We start from the raw sequence: 23,168 nt of genomic DNA on the forward strand, positions 1-23,168 counted from the left end.
CTCCTCCCCCTTCTTTTTCCTCCCCTCCTCCATTCCCTCTCCCTCCCTCCCCCTTTCTCTCCCTCCCTCTCTCCTCTCCTTCTCATGTCATGGTCCCTAACTAAACCTGTAACTCACTGATTCAACCAGACTGACTAGCCAGTGAGCCTGCAAGATCTAGGATCTGACTTCCCACTTCTAGGACTATAGGATTTCATTGGTAGACTCAGCTTTTTGTTCTCAGGCACTTCCCTGACTGAGCTATCTTCCCAGATCTTTATCCACATTTTATAAAACAAAGAAAAACTACAACAAAAAAGGTTTTGTCTGATAAGATCATAAAGATCTTAGAAAGTAAAGTTGAGGTTCTGCCCAACTCTGGGAATCATAAATTCAGTCACTTTGCCTAAGCAGCAAAGATAAGTCAACAAATACTTTTATAACCATAGTGAAATTGCATAACTGTTTATTAGGAAGATTATTGTATTGGCCTGGTAGCAAAATGGATGAAAAGATTGCATACCACTCTGAACTACCTATTACCTCAGAGAAAGAAACCATAAGCTCAGACAGAGAACAAAGCAATCACTTTGAAAATATATAGAAAACCTTGATGAGATAAAAAATATGGAGAAGTTATGCTTTATAAAATGCATATAGAAGATCAACACAGGAGAGCAAAGCAAAAGACTATGCATTAATTACTTACAAGCTCCATTCTCTTTATACACAAGTATATGGTATTTGAACTTTTATGATGTGGTAGCAGAAACAATGAATGGAGAAACAAATCAAAATGCCTAGTTCTTGAAGAACCAGAAGATGGGAGCATTCCAAAGACATACATGTAGTTTGTTTGTTTGGTTTTGGTATTTGATGTGTTTGCTTTTTTATAGGGAAGAAAATGAGGGAGAAATGGAGGGAGGGAAGGAGGGAGGGAGAGAGGGAGGGAAGGAGGGAAGGAAGAAGGAAGGGAGAAAATGTGAAAATGTTTTGAGCTGTAGGGACTGGAGGAGAGAGATGGAGAGGACATTAGCTGACAGGAGTAAAGCTGTGCTATCTTGGGTTGGCCCTTGCATCCATCCTATACGTTAACAATTCTCCAGAGGCCTGGAAAGAAAAACGAGGCTTTGTGGTGTGGAAACCTTCTATGCAGATGAAAAATGACTGGCACACACAGCTTTCCTGTTCTCATTTGATATTTTAAATTTCCTGAGAAAGGTATTACTGCTGTCAATGTGTAGATAAGAAATGGAGTCTTAGGAAGTTAATGAATGTCCTGAAAGCCAGCTAGTAACAGACAAGGGTGAAATTCAGACAGTCCTTATGTCCCTAAATGGTACACTCTTTGAAAGCAACCTTGGAAAAGAAACTTTGTCTTAATCAAGACTTGCTTCACTGTGGATTGGAGCTCAGAGGGGAACCCAGAAAAATTGCAGCAGTATTCCAGTCCAAGACACTCCAGTGCTGGCTTGCACATGAGTAGATGCTGTTTCTTTCTTCTGTCCTTCCTTTTTTTCTTTCTTTGTTTCTTTCTTTCTTTGTTTCTTTCTGTCTTTCTTCTTTCCTTTCTTCTTTATTGGATATTTTCTTTATTTACATTTTAAAGGTTATCCCCTTTCACTAGGTGGGTTTCTCTCTGGAATCATCTTATCCTACCCACCTCCCCTGCCTCTATGACGGTGCTCCATCATCTCCCACCCACCCACCCACCCACCCACTCTTTCCTGCCTCCCCACCTTGCCATTCCCCTACAGAGGGGCATCACAGGACCAAGGGCCTCTCCTCCCATTGATGCCCTATAAGGCCATCCTCTGCTACATATGTGGCTAGAGCCATGAGTTGCTCCATGTTTACTCTTTGTTTGGTGGTTTGGTCCCTGGGAGCACTGGGGAGGGGGGATTCTGGTTGTTCTTTCTGTGGAGATGCAAGCCCTTGGAACTCCTTCATTCTTTTATCTAACTCCCACATTGGGAACCCAGTTGTCAGTCTAGTAGTTGGCTACAAGCATCTGCTTCTGTATTTTTCATGATCTGGCAGAGCCTCTCAGGAGACAGCTATATCAGGCTCCTGTCAGCAAGCACTTCTTGGCATCAGTAATAGTGATTGGGTTTGGTGACTGTATATGGGCTGGATCACCAGGTGGGGCAGTCTTTGGATGGTATTTCCTTTTGTCTCTGCTTCGAACATTGTCTCCATATTTCTTCCTGTAAGCATTTTGTTCCCCCTTCTAAGAAGAATTGAATTATTCACACATTGCTCTTCCTTCTTCTTGAGCTTCCTGTGATCTGTGAATAGTATCTTGGGTATTCCTAGCTTTTGGGCTAATATCCACTTATCAGTGAGTGCATACCATGTGTCTTCTTTTGTGACTGGGTTACCTCTCTCAGGATAATGTTTTCTAATTCCATCGATTTACCTAAAGATTTCATGAAGTCATTGTTATTAGTAGTTGAGTAGTACTCCATTGTGTAAATGTACCACATTTTCTGTATTGATCAGATGCATCACCCTGTGATAGCTCATACTAAACTTAGGGAACTCAAACCCATTCCAGGGTCCAATTTCTTATTCTGTACACTCCTTTAAGGCACTGTTTTCAGAAGCCCAAGTCCCCAAAATGCTCCAATATGTCCTCAGCAAAGCTTCTATATGCTCCAATAGCCCAAGGCCTTTGAAGCTTGGTTGCTTCAGTAAAATATCACAAATTTAGTGATGTATCACAATATTCATTTTGGAAGTTAAGAACATAATCTTGGTATCAGCTGATGAGGTGTTGGATATAATTCATAGAAGAACTACATGGCAGAAGATAAAGACATACTCAGAGGTTTCTTTAACAAAAGCACTATGCTAAGCTCTTCTCTCAACTCTTCTTCCATGCCTATCTCCCAAACCACTACATACAAGTTTAGAACTACCTTGTTACCCTCTCCATTATGATGCCACTTCTCACCTATGTTTTCTTCATGTTTCTCCTATTCTCCACAGTCAGGTTCTGACTTTATATCTATAGTTTTTTTTCCAGTTCACTGGAGAGTCTTGAAATGTAATTCTGTTAATGAGTAAAGCATGAAAATATCTACAATGTGTTGACCACAGAGGCCTAAGGGTTATATACATGCCTCAGTGTAAATGAGAAAGGGTCAAGAAATGACGTAAGAGTAGAGTTTGGTATCTCTTTTCTATTTGGTTGTTAGACACACAATAGAGTGTATTCTCAATAAATATTTGTCACAGATATGCTAAGCATTGTATATTGCTGTTTTGTGTGCTAGTCATATAGTCCTGAATATAATAACATGCAAGTTCTGCACCACACATGCTCTCTCATGACAGCTGAATACAAAATATCAATAATATGTTTGTTGTCAATGAGAAAAGAGATAAAAAGCAAAGCATGGAGCACTGGGAGGCTACTACTTAAAGAGGACATTGAAAAGGTGTTCTATGGAGAGTCATATACAAGAAGTACAGGAAGTGAGAACAACTATATGCTTTTGTAGGGAAAGACTTGCATAACACATGTTTAGTGCACTGAAAGATTGACAAACAAACTCGTGTGTTTAAAGCTCAGTTAGCATGTGCATTGTAGGGGAAAATGAACTCAAAGATCTATCATGCAGACAGTTAATTTAGAGCCCAAAAGAAGTTCTCAGTAAAGCTTGGAGGCATTTAAGTAATACAACAAGCTATTTGAGACTTTCAGGAAGAAAAGTAAAATTTTCTAATGTGTTTTAAAAGAATTTTTCTTGGGATTATTTAGGAGATAAGTCAGTGGGATATGGTGCTAAGTTAGAAGGCCAGTTAGGATTATAAACAATGTTCTTTAAGAAAAATGATGGTGTATTGCAATAAGATTTTATCATCAAGAATGTTGAAAAATATTTGGGTTATGGAAATATTTTGAAATAAGTGTAAGTAGATCTCAAGAAAGATAGGGCATACCATATAAAGAATGACTACACTCTTGTAGGCCTTAACAGCTAGAGTGATGGATTTGCCAGTCAATGAGAAGACTGAGGATTGAGTTCAAAGATAAGAACACCAGTATTAGCTATAGACACCACTCAAATATTATGATATAAAGAGGTGGAAGAGCTAGAGTCAATTTGATACGTGAGTCTAGGCAGAAATGAGGTTCAGGTTGTAATTATAACTGAGAAGTGAAACCTATAGTCATGAAATGAACCAAAATATCAAGAAAATGATTGTTGCTATTGAAAGAAAGATGTCCACAATTGACAAGCAGAGCACAAATCTATCATGTGATCTTCAGGAACCAATGAGTACCAGAAAAGAATATTAAGGATAGCTGGTTAGGTCCTGTAGAGATGGTTAAGTGGTTAAAAGCATTTACCTCTTTTGCAGAGGACCAGAGTTCAGTTTCTATCACCCGCATCAGGTCACAACCATCTGTAGCTCCACTTCTAGGGGATTCATTGTCCTCTCCTGGCCTCTAAGTTCACGGCATGCTTTAGTGTTTGTACAAGCACACAAAATGCTCTCACCTATAAAAAATTTCAATAAAACAATCTTATCAACAAAAGCATAGCTAGCAAGGTTCCAATGTTGTAAAGGAAAAGAAGTAATTCTTGTCACCATACCAGAGGCAGCTTATATTTATATCCCCCAAACCCAATAGCATTTAAGAATACTTTGTTAGACATTGGTAGTGGGTATCTCCAAACTACCAAAATGCACCTGCTTCCATGTGGGCTTCAAAACATCAGAGGCATATATGAAGAAAATTAAAAACAAAACCAAAGGTCAGAATAAATTTGAGCTGATAGTAGGTTGTGAATCCATTGAGGACATCCTTTCAAGATCACCTAAAATAATTAGGAACCAGCTTGAAAAGAACCATTTATAATAATCAAACCACTAGGAGCACAATTTGGAAATAAGATGAGAGTGTGATTAAATCCTAAAACTGAATAAAGACAGAGATCTGATTATATAAAGCCTCTGAAATTCCTTCACAATAAAAGAGAAGAGGTGGGGGTAGAAGAAGAGAGAGAGAATGACAGGAAAAATAGATTGAAAAATGTTTACCAACTTATGAAAAAAAACCTGTTATTTTCTTCTTGTTTTTTTACCATCCCAAATGTTCTAAGCCAGAAAAAAAAATGAGAGAGGAAAATAAAAGATCTGACAACTGGGTTAAAAAATTAGCAATAGAAAGCAACTTGCTGCTAGAAAACAAAATGTATAAACGGACAATCAATGAGTAGGAGGACTCTAAATTTCATTCATTATTTAAAATGCAAATTTAAGCGATGTGATACAATTTATCAACTCTCAAATTTTAAAAAATGAAAAGACTGAAAATATTTATATCTGTCAAGAGTACAAAGATACAATACCTAATCCATAGGTAGTGCATATATGTATATATCATTCCTATTGAGTAATATGTCAATATCAATAAAATGTTAATTGTAAGATTTAGAGTTTAGATTTATATAAAAATAGAGACAGTAGAAGGTTCTTCTATTTCCTACATATAGTTAATCCCGTTATTAGCATTCTATACTGCTGCCTAAGCTGACAAGATCATAATAAACAAGAGGCATTAAAACTCCAACCTTAATACCTAACCTGTCCAACAAAAACAAGCTGTATGCATACTCATCAATATTGTATGTGAAACATTCTTCCCTTGCCTTCCTACTTCACTGCAGAATGGATTTAAAGAGATACAGGGTAGTGCTTTGATGTCTTGAAGGATCATCTGGCAACCCACCAGTACCTTACATGAGAAAGGAAACTCTTGAAACACAAGGAAAGAATTTCTTCTAAAATGCCATATTCATGACCAATTAGAAAACCACCAGACACCTGCCCAGATTAAACTCTGCAACTGGACTGAAGGTCTTTTCTTTCTCTGTCTACAGGGATTCTGACCTAGCTACCCAGCTCCCTTCTAGACCAAAACTCCATGCAGATTCAATAAAATCTGGTAAGTCCCTACTCTATCTCAGTTTCAATTCTGTTACCAACAAATTAAAAATTCCCTCTGTTGAGAATCACCATAGTGTATTTCCCAAAATAAATAAACCTATACAAATACATTGCTATTAGCTGGAGTTATAACATCATTCAGACTTTTTTTATAATTCACATAATCTACCAGCCCTGTTCTAGAATTCTCAAATAGTACTATGCTATCTTTGGCAACCATATTCCCTAATTTTCATTGTTCTTAGTCATCTCAGTAGTTTTGATAGGTTTTTCAGAATTTCTTTCATCTGGGACTGTATAATGTTACTATCTTATCTCATATGAGACTGCAAGTTCTTGGAGAGAGTGTCTGTGAGATACCATCCTCATCACGTAAGGTATCAAGGGCCTGCTGCCCTTTATGTGATTTCTGCTTGCTAGTATTAATCTTAATCATAAGGTCATAGTAGACTCTTGTGTGAATTCTGTGATGAATTATTTCTCCATTTTAACCTTGTATTCTCCAGAAGAAAGGCACTGTTCCAGTCCACACTGAAGGAAAATAGGAAAGTTAGATGTAGACTGAATCAAGATAAAATTTTTATAAGAGAAATGAAGGCATTTTTCCTTACATTACTATTTTGAAAAAGGAGGGATACATATGCAGATGTTTAAAGACATTTTGGCATAACACTATATGAATATTTTTGTCAGTACATTATTTTAGAGATTTGATGGAATACATTGAAATCCCACTAGTTACCATAAGAATAAAGTACATGTAGGACAAAACTTAACATGGAAACAGATTTCTCGTTGAGTATAGATTAAGCATATTAATCTGTGAATACCAAAAATTGCCAAAAGGCTATTGTCTAAGCTCCTGTATTATTAATGATTTAAGGGTCCAGGTGTACCACACGTTGGAAGGGTGCTATAAAATTAGTTTTTGTCTAAAAGGGACTGAGGCTTTAATTTTTTTTTTTTTTTTTTTTTTTTTTTTTTTTTTTGGTCTTTATTTTTCTTGAGCTTTGTATGCCCTGTGAGTTGTTTCTGTGGTGTTCACAGCTTTCTGGGGTTAGTATCCAATGATCAGTGACTGCATATTATGTCTGTTCTTTTGAAACTGGGTTACCTCACTCAGGATGATATTCTCTAGATGCATCCATTTTTTTAGGAATTTCATAAAGTCATTGTTTCTGAAAGCTGAGTAGTAGTCAATTGTGTAAATATACCAAAACTTTTGTATTTATTAATCTACTGAAGGATATCTGGGTTCTTTCTACCTTCTGGGTATTATAAATAGGGCTGCTATGAACATTTTAAAGTATGTGTCTTTGTTGTATGTTGGAGCTTCTCTGGGATAAAGGCCCAGAAGTGGAATAACTGGGTCTTCAGGTAGTACTATGTCCAATTTTTCTGAGGAACTGCCAGACAGATTTTCTGAGTGGTTGTACCAGTTACAACCCCACCAAGATTGGAGAAGTTTTCCTCTTTCTCCGAATCCTCCCCAGCATCTACTGTAATGGGAATTTCTATTTTTTTTTACTTTATTTTAAAAAACAAAGATAAATGTACAGATTTTAAACATTTTTTGCTTAAAATCATACATTTTTGTCAGTACTGTTTTTTCAGACATTGAAATAATTTTTACATAAAACCATGTGAATATATTTTTTTAGTCAGTACTTGATTTTTTTCAAGGGCTTGACAGTATGCATTGAAAACCTAATAGTTACAATGAGCGTAAAGTACATGCACAACAAAACGTAACATGGAAATAGTCAAAGTCTTCTTGTTTTGTAAATATATGTATATTTTTTTGTTTTCTTTATTTCTTGGACTTCATACAGTCTGTGAGTTGTTTCTGGGGGAGTGCAAGCCTCTGGGGTTAGCATCCCACTATCAGTGACTGCATATTATGTCTCTTCTTTTGTGATTGGGTTATTTCACTCAGGATGATATTCTCTAGATGCAGCCATTTTCTTAAAAATTTGGTTAAGTCATTGTATCTGGTGGCTGAGTAGTATTCCATTGTGAAAATGTACCACAATTTTTGTATCCATTCATCTTCTGAAGGACATCTGGGTTCCTTCCAGCTTCTGGCTATTATAAATAGAGCCGCTATGAACATTGTGGTGCATATATCTTTGTTGTGTATTAAAGTGTCTCTGGGGTATATGCCCAGAAGTGGAATAGCTGGGTCTTCAAGTAGTACTATATCCAATTTTCTGAGGTATCGCCAGACAGATTACCAGAGTGGTTGCATTAGCTTGCAACCCCACCAACAGTGGAGAAGTGTTCCTCTTTCTCCACAGCCTCGCCAGCATCTGCTGTCATCTGAGTTTTGGATCTTGGCCAATCTGACTGGTGTGACATGGTATCTCAGGGTTTTTTTAATTTGCATTTCCCTGATGGATAAGGATGTCGAGCACTTCCTCAGGTGTTTCTTGGCCATTCGGTGTTCCTCAACTGAAAACGTTTTGTTTAGCTCTGTACCCCATTTTTTAATAGGTTTATTTGATTCTCTGGTGTCTAGCTTTTTGAGTTCCTTGTACACCTTGGATATTAGGCCTCTATCTGATGTGGAGTTGGTAAAAATCTTTTCCCATTCTGTTGGTTGCCGTTTTGTTTTCTTGACAATGTCTTTAGCCTTACTGAAACTTTGCAATCTCATTAAGTCCCATTTGTTAATCTTTGACCTTAGAGCTTGAGCCATTGGTGTTTTGTTCAGGAAATTTTCTCCTGTACCTATGTGTTCTAAGGTTTTCCCTATTTTCTCTTTAATAGTTTCAGTGTATCTGGTTTAATGTGGAGATCTTTGATCTACTTACACTTGAGCTTTGTACAAGGAGATAAGAACAGGTCTATTTTCATTCTTTTGCATGCTGAGTGCCAGTTGGAACAGCACCATTGTTGAATAGGCTGTCCTTTTTCCATTGAATGTTTACTGCTCCTTTGTCAAAAATCAGGTGACTATATACATGAGGGCTCATTTCTGGATCTTCTATTCTATTCCATTGATCCACTTGCCTATTTCTGTACCAGTACCATGCAGTTTTCAGCACAATTGCCTTGTAATATAGCTTGAGGTCAGGGATAGTGATTCCCGCAGATGTTTTTTTGTTGTTGAGGATGGATTTTGCTATTCTAGGTCTTTTGTTATTCCATATGAAATTGCACATTGATCTTTCCAATTCCATGAAAAAGTAGGTGGGAATTTTGATGGGGATTGCATTGAATCTGTAGATTGCTTTTGGTAGGATGGACATTTTTAAGATGTTGATCTTTCCAATCCATGAGCATGGGAGATCTTTCCATTTTCTGAGATCCTCCTCAATTTCTTTCTGTAGAGGTTTGATACTCTCTCTTTGCCCTCTAGTTAGTCTGGCTAGGTGTTTATCAATCTTGTTGATTTTCTCAAAGAACCAACTCTTGGTTTTGTTGATATTTTCAATGGTTCTTTTTGTTTCTATTTGGTCTATTTCTGCCCTAATTTTGATTATTTCTTGCCGTCTACTCTTTTTGGGTATATCTGCTTCCTTTTGTTCTAGGGCTTTTAGCTGTGCTGTCAGGTTGCTGGTGTGAGCTCTCTCCAGTTTCTTTTTGGAAGCACTTAGGGCTATGAGTTTTCCTCTCAATACTGCTTTCATTGCATCCCATAGGTTTGGGTATGTTGTGTTTTCATTTTCATTGAATTCTAGAAAATCCTTAATTTCTTACTTTATTTCTTCTTTGACCCTGCTATCCTTTAACAGAGCATTGTTTAGTTTCCATGTGTATGTGGGCTTTTTGTTGTCTTTGTTGTTGTTAAAGACCAGCCATAGACCATGGTGATCTGAGAGGATGCATGGGAGTATTTCAATCTTCTTATATAGATGGAGGCTCATTCTGTGTCCAATTATGTGGTCAATTTTCGAGAAGGTGCCATGGGGTGGTGAGAAGAAGGTGTATTCTTTTACTTTGGGATAGTATGTTCTGTATATATCTATTAATTCTAGTTGGTTCAAAGTCTCTGCTAGTTTTGCAGTGTCCTTGTTTAGTTTCTGTTTCCCTGATCTGTCCATTGGTGAGGGTGGGGTATTAAAGTCTCCCACTATTATTGTGTGGGGTGAAATGTATTTTTTGAGCTTTAGTAGGGTTTCTTTTATGAATGTGGGTGATTTTTTATTTGGAGCATATATGTTAAGGATTGAGAGTTCCTCCTGACAGATTTCCTCGGTAATGAGTAAAAAGTGTCCTTCCTTATCTTTTTTGATAACTTTTGGTTGGAAATTTACTTTATTTGATATTAGAATAGCCACTCAAGCTTGCTTCTTGGAGCTGTTTGCTTGGAATTTTTTTCCCCCTTTTATTTTGAAATAGTGTCTGTCTCTGTCTCTGAGATGAGTTTCCTGTATGCAGCAAAAGGCTGGATTTTGTTTATGTATCCAGTCTGATAGTCTATATCTCTTTTTCGGGGAGTTGAGTCCATTTATGTTAATAGATATAAAGGAATAGTTGTTTCTGTTTCCTGCTATTATTGCTTTTATGGGTTGAATTGTGTCTGTGTCTTTTTCTTCTTTTAGTTTTCTTGTTTTGGAGTTTTCTTGTTTTTACTAGGCTGTATTTTTCCTCATTGTATTGGGTTTTCCACCTATAATTCGTTATAGTGCTGGGTTTGTGTTCATATATTGTGTGAATTTAGTTTTGTGTTGGAATATCTTCATTTTGCCATCTATGGTTATTGATAGTTTTGCTGGGTATAGCAGCTTGGGCTGGCACTTGTGCTCTCTTAAGGAGTGCATGATGTCTGTCCAGACTCTTCTAGCTTTCATAGTCTCTGTTGAGAAATTGGGTGTGAGTCTGATTGGTCTGCCTTTATATGTTACCTGACCTTTTTCCCTTACTGCTTTTAGTATTCTTTCTTTACTTTGGGTGCTTGAGGTTTTTACTATTATGTGTCGGGAGGTATTTCTTTTCTGGTCCAACCTATTTGGAGTTCTGAAGGCTTCTTTTATGCTCGTGGTCATCTCATTCTTGAGGGTAGGGAAGTTTTCTTCTATGATTTTGTTGAAGATATTTACTGTACCCCTTAGTTGATACTCTTCTCCCTCTTCTATTACTATTATCCTTAGGTTCAGTCTTCTCATTGTGTCTTGGATTTCCTGGACATTTTGGGTTAGGAGCTTTTTTTTTTTGCATCTTCTCTGGCTGTTTTGTCTATGTTTGCAATGTTGTCTTCTGCCCCCTGAGATTCTCTCTTCAATCTCTTGTAATATTGGAAATGCTTGTTTCTGTGACTCCTGATTTCTTTTTTTGTTGTTCTGACTCTAGGGTTATCTCTTTTATTGCTTTCTTTATTGTGTCAATCTCTGTTTTAATTTCCCTCTTCCATTCCTTTATTTCTTTGGTTCTGTTTTCCTCTAGTTCTTTGAGTTCTTTGGGTGTTTTTCTTGTTTCTTCTTTAAAAGCTTCTGAATCTTTTTGCTTTTCCTCCCTTTCTTGTTTAAGTAACTCTATCAGCATCTTGAGGCATGATTTCAGGTCTGTGTCTTCTTTTTTTGGAGTGTTTGGAGTTCCAATGTATGCTGTTTTGCGAGAGCTGGGCTCTGGTGTTGCTAGATTGTCTAGGTTCCCTTTGGATATACTCTTTCTCTTTCCTCTTGCCATTTTGTTGTCAGTGATATGTTCTCACCTTTCCCTTGTATCTGGTCTGTGTCCCTGGTTCTCCACTGGTTGAGGTGTCAGATGGGTCGAGCCCTGTTTTATGCCTCATAGTCGTCGGGTTTTAGCAGAAGTTCCAACGTTCTGTTTCTGTTGCTGGATCCGGCAAGGCGGGGCAGGGCAAGTTACAGTGTGCATTTTCTGTGTGCACTCCGAAGAGATCTCTCTGCTCCCCTGCAGTCTTGGTCTCCCACTCACCAGTTGCTCAGCCTCTATGAGCCGCCGTTCCACCTGGCAGGTAGGCCCGGCTCTGCTCTGCGTCTGAAAGTCGCCTCCGGGTGGAAACAGAAGTTCTAATTTTCTGTTCCCAATTGCAGTTGCTCAGCCTCTATGAGCTGCCATTCTGCCTGGCAGGTAGGCCAGGCTCCGCTCTGCCGTAATGGGAATTTCTTATCTTAGCCATTCTTGTTAGTGTGAGGTGGAATCTTAGGGTTGTTTTGGTATGCATTTCCCTGATGGCTAATGATTTTGGGCACTTCCTTAGATGCTAAGCAGTTATTCGATATTCCTCAATTGAGAACTTTTTCTTTAGCTCTGTACCCCATTTTTATTAGGGTTGTTTGATTCTTCTTGAGCTCTTTGTATACCTTGGATATTAGGCCTCTATCAGATGTGGGGTTGGTAAAGAACTTTTTCCAATCTGTTGGCTGCCATTTTGTGTTCCTGACAGTGTCTTTAGCCTTACAGAAACTTTGCAATCTCATTAATTCCCATTTGTTGATATTTGATCTCGGAGCAGGAGCCATTGGTATACTGTTCAGAATTTTTTTTCCTGTGCCTATGTGTTCTAAGATTTTCCCTACTTTCTCTTCTAATAGTTTTAGTGTACCTGGTTTAATGTGGTGATTTTTTTTTTATCCACTTGCACTTGAGCTTTGTACAAGGAGATAACAAAGGGTCTATTTTCATTCTAATGCCTGTTGAGTTACAGTTGGACCAACACCATTTGTTGAAGAGGCTGTCCTTTTTTCATTGAATGTTTACAGCTCCTTTGTCAAAAATCAAGTGACCATATATGTGAGGGCTCATTTCTGGATCTTCTGTTGTATTCCATTGATACATGTGCCTATCTCTGTACCAGTACCATGCAGTTTTTAGCACAACTGCCTTGTAATGTAGCTTGACATCAGGGATGGTGATTCCAGAAGATGTTTTCTTGTTGTTGAGGGTGGATGTCGATATTCTAGGTTTTTTTGTTATTCCAGATGTTCTTTCCAACTCTATGAAGAATTGAGTTAGAAATTTGATGGGGATTGCATTGAATTTATAGATTGATTTTTCTATGATGGCCACTTTAACAATATTGATTCTTCCAATCCATGAGCATGGGAGATGTTTCCAACTTCTGAGAACTTCTTGGATTTCCTTCTTCAGAGACTTGAAGTTCTTGTCATAAACGTCCTTCACTTCCTTAGTTAGAGTTAAACCAAGATATTTCATATTCTCTGTGACTGTTGTAAAGGGTATCTTTTCCCTAATTTCTTTCTCTACATGTATGTCTTTGGACTAGAGAAAGGCTACTGATTCGTTTGAGTTAATTTTATATTCAGCTACTTTGTTGAACTTTTTTTACCAGCTGTAGAAGTTCTCTGGTGGAATTTTTGGGGTCACTTATGTATACTATTATGTCATCTGAAAATAGTGATATTTTTACTTATTCCTTTGTGATTTGTATCCCTTTTATTTCCTTTTGCTGTCTAATTGCTCCGGCCAGGACTTCCAGTATTATGTTGAATAGGTAGAGGGAGAGTGGACAGCCTTGTCTGGTCCCTAATTTTAGTGTAATTGCTTCACATTTCTCACAATTAAGTTTGATGTTGGCTATTGGTTTGCTGTATATTGCTTTTATTTATTTATTTATTTATTTATTTATTTATTTATTTATTTATTTATTTTTTGTACGAGCTTTGGAATCCTGTTCTTTCCAAGATGTTTAACATGAAGGGATGTTAAATTTTGTCAAACTCTTACTCATCATCTAGAGATGACCGTGTGGTTTTTTTCTTTGACTTTTTTATATGGTGGATTACCTTGATGGATTTCCATATATTAAACCATGCCTATATCCCATAGATGAAGCCTACTTGATCATGGTGAATGATCATTTTGATGTGTTCTTGGATTCGGTTTGCAAAGATTTTGTTGAGTACTTTTGCATCAATGTTCATAAGTGAGATTGGTCTGAAGTTCTCTTTCCTTGTAGGGTCTTTGTGTGGTTTATGAAAGACGGTTATTGTGGCCTCGAAAAATAAGTTAGGTAGTGTTCCATCTGACTCTATTCTGTGGAATAGTTTGGAGACTATTGATACTAGGTTGTCAATAAATGTCTGATAGAATTCTGCACTGAACCCATTGGGACCTGGCTTTTGTTGGTTGGAAGGCTTTTGATGATTGCTTCTATTTCTTTAGATATTATGGGATTATTTATATGGTTTACCTGGTGCTGGTTTAACTTTAGTATCTGGTATCTGTTTAGGAATTGATCCATTTCCTCCAGATTTTCCCTCTTTATTGAATATATGCTTTTGTAGCAGGATCTAGTGATTTCTTGAATTTCTGCAGCTTCAGTTGTTATGTCTCCAATTTCCTTTTGGATTTTGTTAATTTGGATACTCTCTCTTTGCCTTACTGTTATTCTGGCTAAGGGTTTGTCAATCTTGTTAATTTTCTCAAAGAACCAGCTCTTGGTTTTGTTAATTCTTTGAAGGGTTCTTTTTGTTTGTTTGTTTGTTTGTTTGTTTTTATTTGGTCAATTTCTGCTCTGAGTTTGATTATTTCTTGCTGTCTACTTCTCTTGGGTGTATCTGCTTCCTCTTGTTTTAGAGCTTTCAGTTGTGCCAGGGCTTGTTGGGTGGATCCCGAGTCACTATGCCAGAGTTCTGGCTCCACTAAACCAGAGAGCCACATTTTTTTGCGTGCTCCACCTAGCCCTCTCTGCACTTTGGCTACTCTCAGCACCATCTCACCAGGCTTGTGTCCCTGGATCTCTGTTGTTCCGGATGGCAAACGGCCTAAGTGTTTGGTCTGCATGCAATGGCTTTCTGGGCGATACCAATTTTCTATGCCAAAGTTCCTGCTCCTCTGAACCAACTGGAGGGCCACATTTTCAGTATGCTTGGCCTAGACTTCTCTATGTTTTGGCTACTCAAGGCACAGTCTCACTAGGACTGTGTCCCTGGATCTCCTCTGTTCCAGGTGGCAAATGGCCTGAACGTTTAGTCTGCATGCAAGGGCTTTCCTGGCCAAGGCATGTGTTTTTAATGCCAGCATTCAAGATGCAGAGGTAGTAAAAATTGTATGAATTTAAGGCAAACCATGGCAACAGGGTGAGAACCTGTCTCAAAGAAACATGAAGATTAACATGTGAAAAAAACTAATAGCAGAGAAAGACTGGACCCCCTACTACTAAAAACTATATATGCAAAAAGTTCCATGATTTCCAAATGTGAGAGAGTATGGGGTCACAATGCTCAGTGCCCCAGGCTTTTAATCTAGAGATCTTTCCAAGTTCTCTAGCCCACTTCTACTCTTAGGGTACCTTCCTTTGCTCACAAAAGTGTCAGTTTTTAACACTGTCCCTAAGCACTCACCCAGTTATTTGTCCTGAGATCCAAGAACTTGGAGATCTCAGGTGCCTGCTGAACTCTGATCCCTGTACCAGTAAGAGTGTGGAGGTATACTCACATTTCTTGATGGGGAGTTATCTACTTAAAATAATCTGCTATTCTGAATGAGAGACTTTGGTCTTCATTTATCTACTAATAATTTGATACTCTTACAATGCAAGGATTTTATTTATACTTTGAACTCTAATTTCATCTCACTAAGCAATTTTATTGCTAAAGCAAGTTATTTCAGACTTTATCCTGGGAGCTCACTCAATTTGCTCCAACGTTCTTTTATAACACACCATACTACTGTGCTTAAAACTGACAATTCTCTATTTTCCAGTGGTATACAAGCTGTTTCTACCTCACCTTACACACTGCTCCCATTGAGAAACAGCCATTTTTTAAAAGAGGCTTTATTCTTTTTACTAGGCTATAGTATTAGCAGCAGAAACCACACTCAATGTCTCTGTTGTGTATTTCTAGGTCGATCACCCCAAATGACAATAATGATAAAATGACTGTGTATGCAAATCTTTTAGCTACTTATGTTTCTATGTGCAAACAACCAAATCTATAGTAGGCAAAACATGAACTCATACTTCCATCTCCAATTTTAACCCATCCCCACCCAGATTATTCTTGCTTTCTTTCTCCATTTATTTGTAACTTCAGTAAGCAGCCTGGATCCCACCAGCTACCTTCAATTTACTTAATTGTTGAATTTACATACATTTAGAATTTATATATTTTGGGGATTATTAACCTGGACCTCCTGAAAAACAGCTTTATCAGGGCTGTCTATGCTTATTCTTGTCTTTGCTTCTATAACTCCATTCGTTTCCAAAGTTAATGAGGTAAGCATTCCATGCCTTTACAGCCTTCAGTGAAATTGGTGCATATACTTGTGTGCAGTTAGATAATACTGTATATATAATTCTTTATCTCTCAATCTTTTAGATTTTTTAAAAGTTATTTGTCCATTAATATATTGAAAAGACTCTATAGAATGGGAGTAAACACACACACACGCATACACACACTCACATACCCACCGTATATATACATATATACATAGGAAAGAAGATTAATAACCAAAATATATAAATAACTCAAAAACATTAAATACAAAAAACCTCACCACAATCTAATAAATAAATTGACAATGAAGTGATTCAGTTCATAAAACACAAATATACATGGTCAGTAAACACACAAAAAAATGTTCAACACCCTTAGCTAGCAGAGTATAAGTCAAAAAGATACTGTGAATCTCTCTCACCCTAGAAAGAATGAATGACCTCAAAACAACAAGGGACAATGAGAAGCACAGGCAGACAGGAAAACCTGTACACTTCAATTGGAGGTGAAAATTGTATCGGCCAATGTGGAGATCATAACAGAGCTTCCTGACAACACCAAAAGTTGGGTGACCATAATGCTCAGCCTAGGTACCACTGAAGGATTCAACATTCATGTCCATGTTAGTCCTGTGCTCCTCTCAACAAACATAATAGAAATCTATCCGCACATTATTCCTATGACTATGTATTCTTGTTCCACTTCCGTGCTCTCAGACAAAAGATCCTGGAAAACATGATGGGTGTTTCTTAGACTGGAGAAGAGATATTGGGAAAAAGGTCCTCACACTAGTTCTATTCAGCTGTGAGAAGAGTGGGGGTAATGAACTGAAGAGAAAATGAAGCATCTGCATAAAAAACACGGGTTTAACTATAAAGAAGTATCAAACAAGATGTTGTGCCTTCAGACTGGATTTCTTCACTGAGAAGTATGTGCCCACATTAGTTTATAGCTTTTAAAGCTTAATAGCTTATTTCATTTTTTTCTTGCTAAATAAGATCTTCAGTATAGATGTCCAGTATAGATGTATAGTTTATTTATCTATACTTATTACAGCACTTGCTTCTTCTGACAGCCTTTCCTAATCATTTCTGTAATCTTATGAGGACCCATGCTTTCCACCCAAATGCTTCATTTTCTTTTCAGTTCATAAAAATTGATTTATAGAAAACTAATGCATTTGCTTGAAAAGAAAATGCAGGAACCATGATGTTGCATGTAATTAAAAAAAAAAAAAAACCCACGATTGCTTAGGATAGGCTATGGGATCAGCTGCTGCCTGCTGGCCAGCTACCCAGTCCCTTGGCTGGCTCCACCAACTGCCAAAGACTGCCCAGTGATTGTACTCTTTCTACTGCCCTACTGAGTCACCAAGGATGGGCAACACTAGACACCCTTAATATTTTTACACCAGCCAGACAACATAATCTCTGGGCATAAAATCTATTGTCCTAAACTCATCAGTTATCAATATCAGAATTCTTCCAGTGGCAGGGAACACCACCAGTTCTAGTAGCACTCAGGCCTACATGGTATCAATGCTTCTCTCTCTAAACCCTGGCTGCAAAGCCCCTTTCTCTCTCTCATCTTCTTCTCTTCCTCCTGGGACCTGGAAATCCTACCTTATCCTTTGGCCAATGATTGGCTTCTGAAATCTCTATTGAACCAATGATAAAAAAAATTAAGGAACTAGATTTCAGTTATCAGTTTCTCCCCCTAAACAATGGCCTTTGCAGTGTTTTTCCCAGTGTATCATTTCTTCCACTACGCCCACTTCACTCTGACTATAGTAATTTTCAGTCTATTTACTGGACAGTCAACCCCTTTTTATCATGTTTTTCCCATTCAATGAGGCTAGAATCTATGGGGTTGCCAAGGTGCCCTTCCCCCATGTAAAATGATTCTCAGTGGTCATTTTCTTGGAAAATGGGCTTTGTTAAGTAGAATTTCTGACTATATTTCACAATAATGACCTATCCTTTTTCTCAGTAAAAGTAGTGAGACATGGTTTGTTCTTGGACGTAAAGTTAAAAAGAACTAAGAGAATCCACCACTCAAAAATTACAGCCCCCAGACTCACACTGCAGAAATCCATAAAAAGCCCATATTTATGTTCCCATGTCTATGCCCCCAGCAGCCTTGAGTTGGTTGTGTTTTCTGAATGTGCCTGACTTAAACAGATTTCTATGGAGTTGTTTTATTCTCTAATGGGTCCACCAAAAGTCACTGTCTTTTAACTTTTTCATGTTTTCTTTGAAAGACAGCATTAATTATTTATAAGCTTCTCAACTGTCAAAATTGAAAGCAACTTTTAATCAAAATTTAAATATGATTTATTTTTCTAAAGTTTTATACTACAAATATTTCTGCATATGGACACAAAGTAATTCTCTCTTCAATGTTCTCTGACAGTAAAAGCCTCAAAATTACTTTCTATTTGTAAGATGCTGCTAAAATTCCTTACTGCACAGGTACCTTTCAAAGAATAGTGATGTGGACTACTGTGGCCTAATGTTGACAATCGAAGGGGAAGCAGTTGTAGTGTACAAAAAAGAGTAAGACCAAATTCTGTGTTTATTGGTAAGGACTTATACATCTGCAAATCTGTATAAGCATTGAAAGTGATGAAAAATTCACTAAAACAGAAATTATTGGTTTATCCAGGGAATATATGAGATGGACTGGAACAATTCAAATCCTCCTGTGTCATATGATTTGACTCATCTTGGAGGCCCAGTTTGTTTTCTGTTAGCATAGAACCTATATAATTTATAAAGAGTAAAGAGTCATTTCTTATCTTTCTGTAAACTAAACTGTCTAACATCGAAAGGCCACCATGGAGAGGGTAGTGTTCTATGCTGCATCACTCCACTGCAGAAAAAATCAAGAGAAGCAAAGTAGACCCATAAACAAGAAAGATAGTTAGAGAGTTGGGAAAACTTAGCTTAAATAACAGGCCTACAGATGCCACTTCCTGATAACCACATGACTCCATGCATTGATGCTTGGCCCATTCACCTCTTAATGGCTGCCTCCTGATTGTTAGCTTCACCTTAAATTTCCAAAGCCCAGGCTTTAGGTACACAGTCAAATGTAGTACAGGGGTAGTTAATCTTACAAGTCATGACACCCATGTTTCTAAGATTTTAAAGCATTGAATTGGAGACAGAAACAAAGCCAAGAAATGTCTAAGTATGGGAAATAAGACTTGCTTTGCTCCGTACAAAACACAACTTTCTCTAAGGTCCTAACATCAGCAGACAGCCCACTGACTCCGTTCTCTGGGCTCCTGCTCATGCACTGTACTTCAGAACAGCCTAGAAACACCTTAATGCAGAAAGCAACACAAAAGGGCCTTTTTTTTATCTCTCTCCTGTTAGGGTAAGATTGTTTGGTTTGAAACTATCAGTTTTAAAACATTATTTCAGTCAATTTTTTTTCCTGTAGGATAAAAGAGAGTAAGCAAGTAAGGGGGGGGGGGGAAGGCAGGAAAAAAAAAAAGAAAACTCACCCCATTTCCTATTCTGGTCAAACAATGGTTTTCTTTTCTGCCAGGAAAACCCAGGGATTACTTAAAGACTGGAATGATTGGCAGCTAAATCTCTCTCCTCAGGAAACCAGCTTAGCTTGCTCCCCACCTCCAACCCCTTTTGAAACAGCAGGCAATGTTCAAGCCTTTTCTTTTGTCTGCTAGTGCCCAGACATGAATTGTGGAACAGAAAAAATAATGGAAGGGTAGAAAATATTGAGCTGTAGCAGTGAAGAAAGGGGAGACACAGGTAAGTCAGCAAGGACATGTTTTACATATCCAAGGCTGCACATCACTGGTTTTTGTACTGTTTCTGATGCTGTTTATATTTTTAAGAGAATGTATATTGTTTCTAAGGTCTGTAAAATTCTGTAATGAAATAAGAGTAAAGCTGTTTAGAATTCAGGAAAGAAAGGATGTTCTGGCTTCACCAATCACTCAGCTGGATGTAACAGAGCATTTCCCTGTAGGTCTGGGGAATGTATAATAGCATGCCCCATGAGTGCTGTCCCCTCTGTTTGGTGAGCCTTGTCAGTTTACTAGTTTACTTTCTGCTCTTGTTACAAACACCATGACAAAGAGCAGCTCAGGGAAAGAAGGGTTTATTTCAACACACAGGTTTCAGAGTGTTATTGAGCGAAGTCAGGGCAGAAGCTTAAACAGGAAGTGGAAGAAGAAGCAGTGGGTGGAGTGTTGATTGTTGTCTTTCTGGCAGGTTCTTGTTTAGCTAGGCTAGGACCATCTACACTGAAAATGCAATTTCCCAGATTAGGCTGGGCCCCGTACATCAGTTAATTATCAAGACAACCCTCTCCTGACATGCTCACAGGCCAGCCTATCTCAGACAGGCTGTGTCAAGTTGGCAGTCAAAGCTAACTAGGAAAAATGTCTGCCATTCTTGTATTGAGGCAGAGGAACCTGAAGCGATCTGTGGCCATTTTGAAAACTTACTAAATTTTTTTTCTTAAAGAAAGAACAGGTAGAGGTGGCAGTGTTTTATTCTTCCTTACAATTTATGAGAGATGCAATGTCATACTTGCTAACTAGAAGTGAAGAAACTTAATTTCTAAGCTTGTATTAGGAGCAGGTCACAAATACTGGACAGTGGGCTGAAAACGGGAATGGAGAAGACTAAGATGAGTGGTGATCAGATCATGTGAATAACTATCTTATGTGGTAAGAGTAAATCAGTGGGGAACACCTAGGAAGTGTCCAGGAGCAAAGACAAGTGCCCAGTTACAAAATTTAATTATGGAGCAGGAGAGACTTCTGAACCATAGCTGGTCTGACAGTGCAGAAAGGCCCCTTAAACCAGGTTCAAATTCCTGGTTCTCAAGAAGTCATTAGCCGCTCTGAGTGCCTTGTTTCTATGTAAGTACACCCACATCCTGGGTTACGTTAAGGTGATGATTAACAGCTGTGTTGGGCTAGTTTCCTAGAGCATGGTGTAGCCCTCAGTACTAGCAGTTAAAATGATAATAGATTTCTTCAGATAAATGGAAAAATGTAACCACGGGTTCCACTCTCGGGCAGTGAGAGAACTGAAGGTGATTCAGATCTCTCATGTGAACAGCTGAGAACTCAGGCACTGAGGCCAATGGTTTATAAAAATAAGAAGAATCAATGTAGTGTGCTATCATTGCTCCTGATGTGCTTGTGGAATGTGGAAGAGGAAAGCAGAGAAAGAAGGCAGGAGTTGTTGACTGCCCACGTCAACCCTTACCCAGCAGGCCCATCCCAAAGTTCTTTCTTCATCTATATATTATTCCTGTTAATCAAGCAGAGCTCACCTTTACCGTGAATTATTCTGCCTCATGTCTCTGAATATTTTCATAGTCAGTGATAGACAGACACGTACTATTATTAGACTAATACACTCAATCACTCATTTTTAATTTTAATCAGATTGAGTTGTTAAAAAACTGATGTAAATTTTTAAAATATCACATGAGATCATTATATTCTCACTTAGATATAATCAAATGTACTTGAGGACTGGGCACCTGTTTCTCTTCTTACCCACCAAACTTTTAACCTTAGCAGAAGAGGAAGGTTTTGGTTACACATCACCAACCCTGCAGCATTCTGCAGGATAAAACAACCAGTCTCCCTGCTTTAGTACACTTTTAGTGAATAAATGTGTAAAATAAGTATTCTAACTGGGCACCCTTAATTTTCAGATGAACAAAAAATTTCTGAATGATATATTTAGAATAATTTCAAGTATGGAACACTTGATTGGGATATGAAGTAATATCCCAATACATGGTAATACTGAGAATATTTTGAAAACCTTGGAAGGTGATACCTGACTAGATTGAGTAGATGTCCTGGGACAAATCCTTGGGGTGTATGTTATCATTTCCTATGACGCTTCTGCTTCCTGCCTATCATCATACCCAAACACCTGGCTTTAGGTGACTATGGAAAAAGCCATCTGACACTGAAAGCTCAAGTAAACCTCTCCTTCTTCGGGTTGTCCTGTCAAGTATTCTGTCACAACAACATAAAACTGCTGTGTATAACCTTTAAATCTCCCAGAGTGGCTATATTTTAAGATTGTGCTATAAGAAATACTTAAGAATGAATGAGGTCTTAAGCATAAGACCTGTTCCTTCAGGGTTAGTGTCCTATGAGGAAAAGACATGAAGGAATGGTCTCTTCTTCTTCTTTTTCTGTCTTTCTCATTTTTTCCAACATGGAAAAACCAGGAAAATCCACATAAACATAGAACAAAGTAAAATAAAGCCATGTGCAAAGCACAAAGAGAATTGAACATATTCATCTTGGTCTTCCAGACTTTGAAACTGTTAGCAAAATAATTTTGGGGACTGACACACCCAAGTTATAGTGTAAAGATGTGAATTAAACCAGAGGATCCTTCCGATCAGTTGGTTTCTTGCCACTTATTAAGCCAGTATGCAGCTCCAAAACTTTACAAGAACTACTATGACTGAGAACATATTGGCATTGTGCCAATAGTAAACTAATCCATACTACCTCTAGAAGATGTGGAATTGTTCTATGTACCATTCACTTTCTTTCTAGATTGATGTAAAAGTCTCACTCAGAAATTAAGTAAAGAGAGTGAGTGGGCACATATACATGGCCTTAGATCTGAAACATAATCATTTCTTAATCTGTTGGCTACAGATGATTTTCAACAATAAGCTAAGAATCATAGCAAAGTGTGCCCAAAGTTTACTGGCAAAATCTGTGGACACAGAAAAGAACACAAAATCATAGTTCTTAAGGCCATCAAACATACCCAGAATTCAAACCCAGGTCTTCTTAGGCTCTGCGTATTGCTGTTTACACAATTGCTGGTCACTTTTGGTTTCACACAGAGACAGACCACTTTGCTGTTGTTTTTTATCTCTAGAACTGAGTCTCAACAAATTAGATGTCCAGAAAAGGGACAGTCATAGCCAACCTTCAAGGGTTTTGTTCCCGGAAACCCGACTAACAGACTCCTGGACCATTTCTTTACATTACATTGCCATGGCCACAACCAATCTGTGCTCCAAAATCCAGGGTTCTGA

This window comes from Micromys minutus (genome assembly GCF_963924665.1).
Source record: "Micromys minutus genome assembly, chromosome: 24".
NCBI lineage: Eukaryota > Metazoa > Chordata > Mammalia > Rodentia > Muridae > Micromys > Micromys minutus.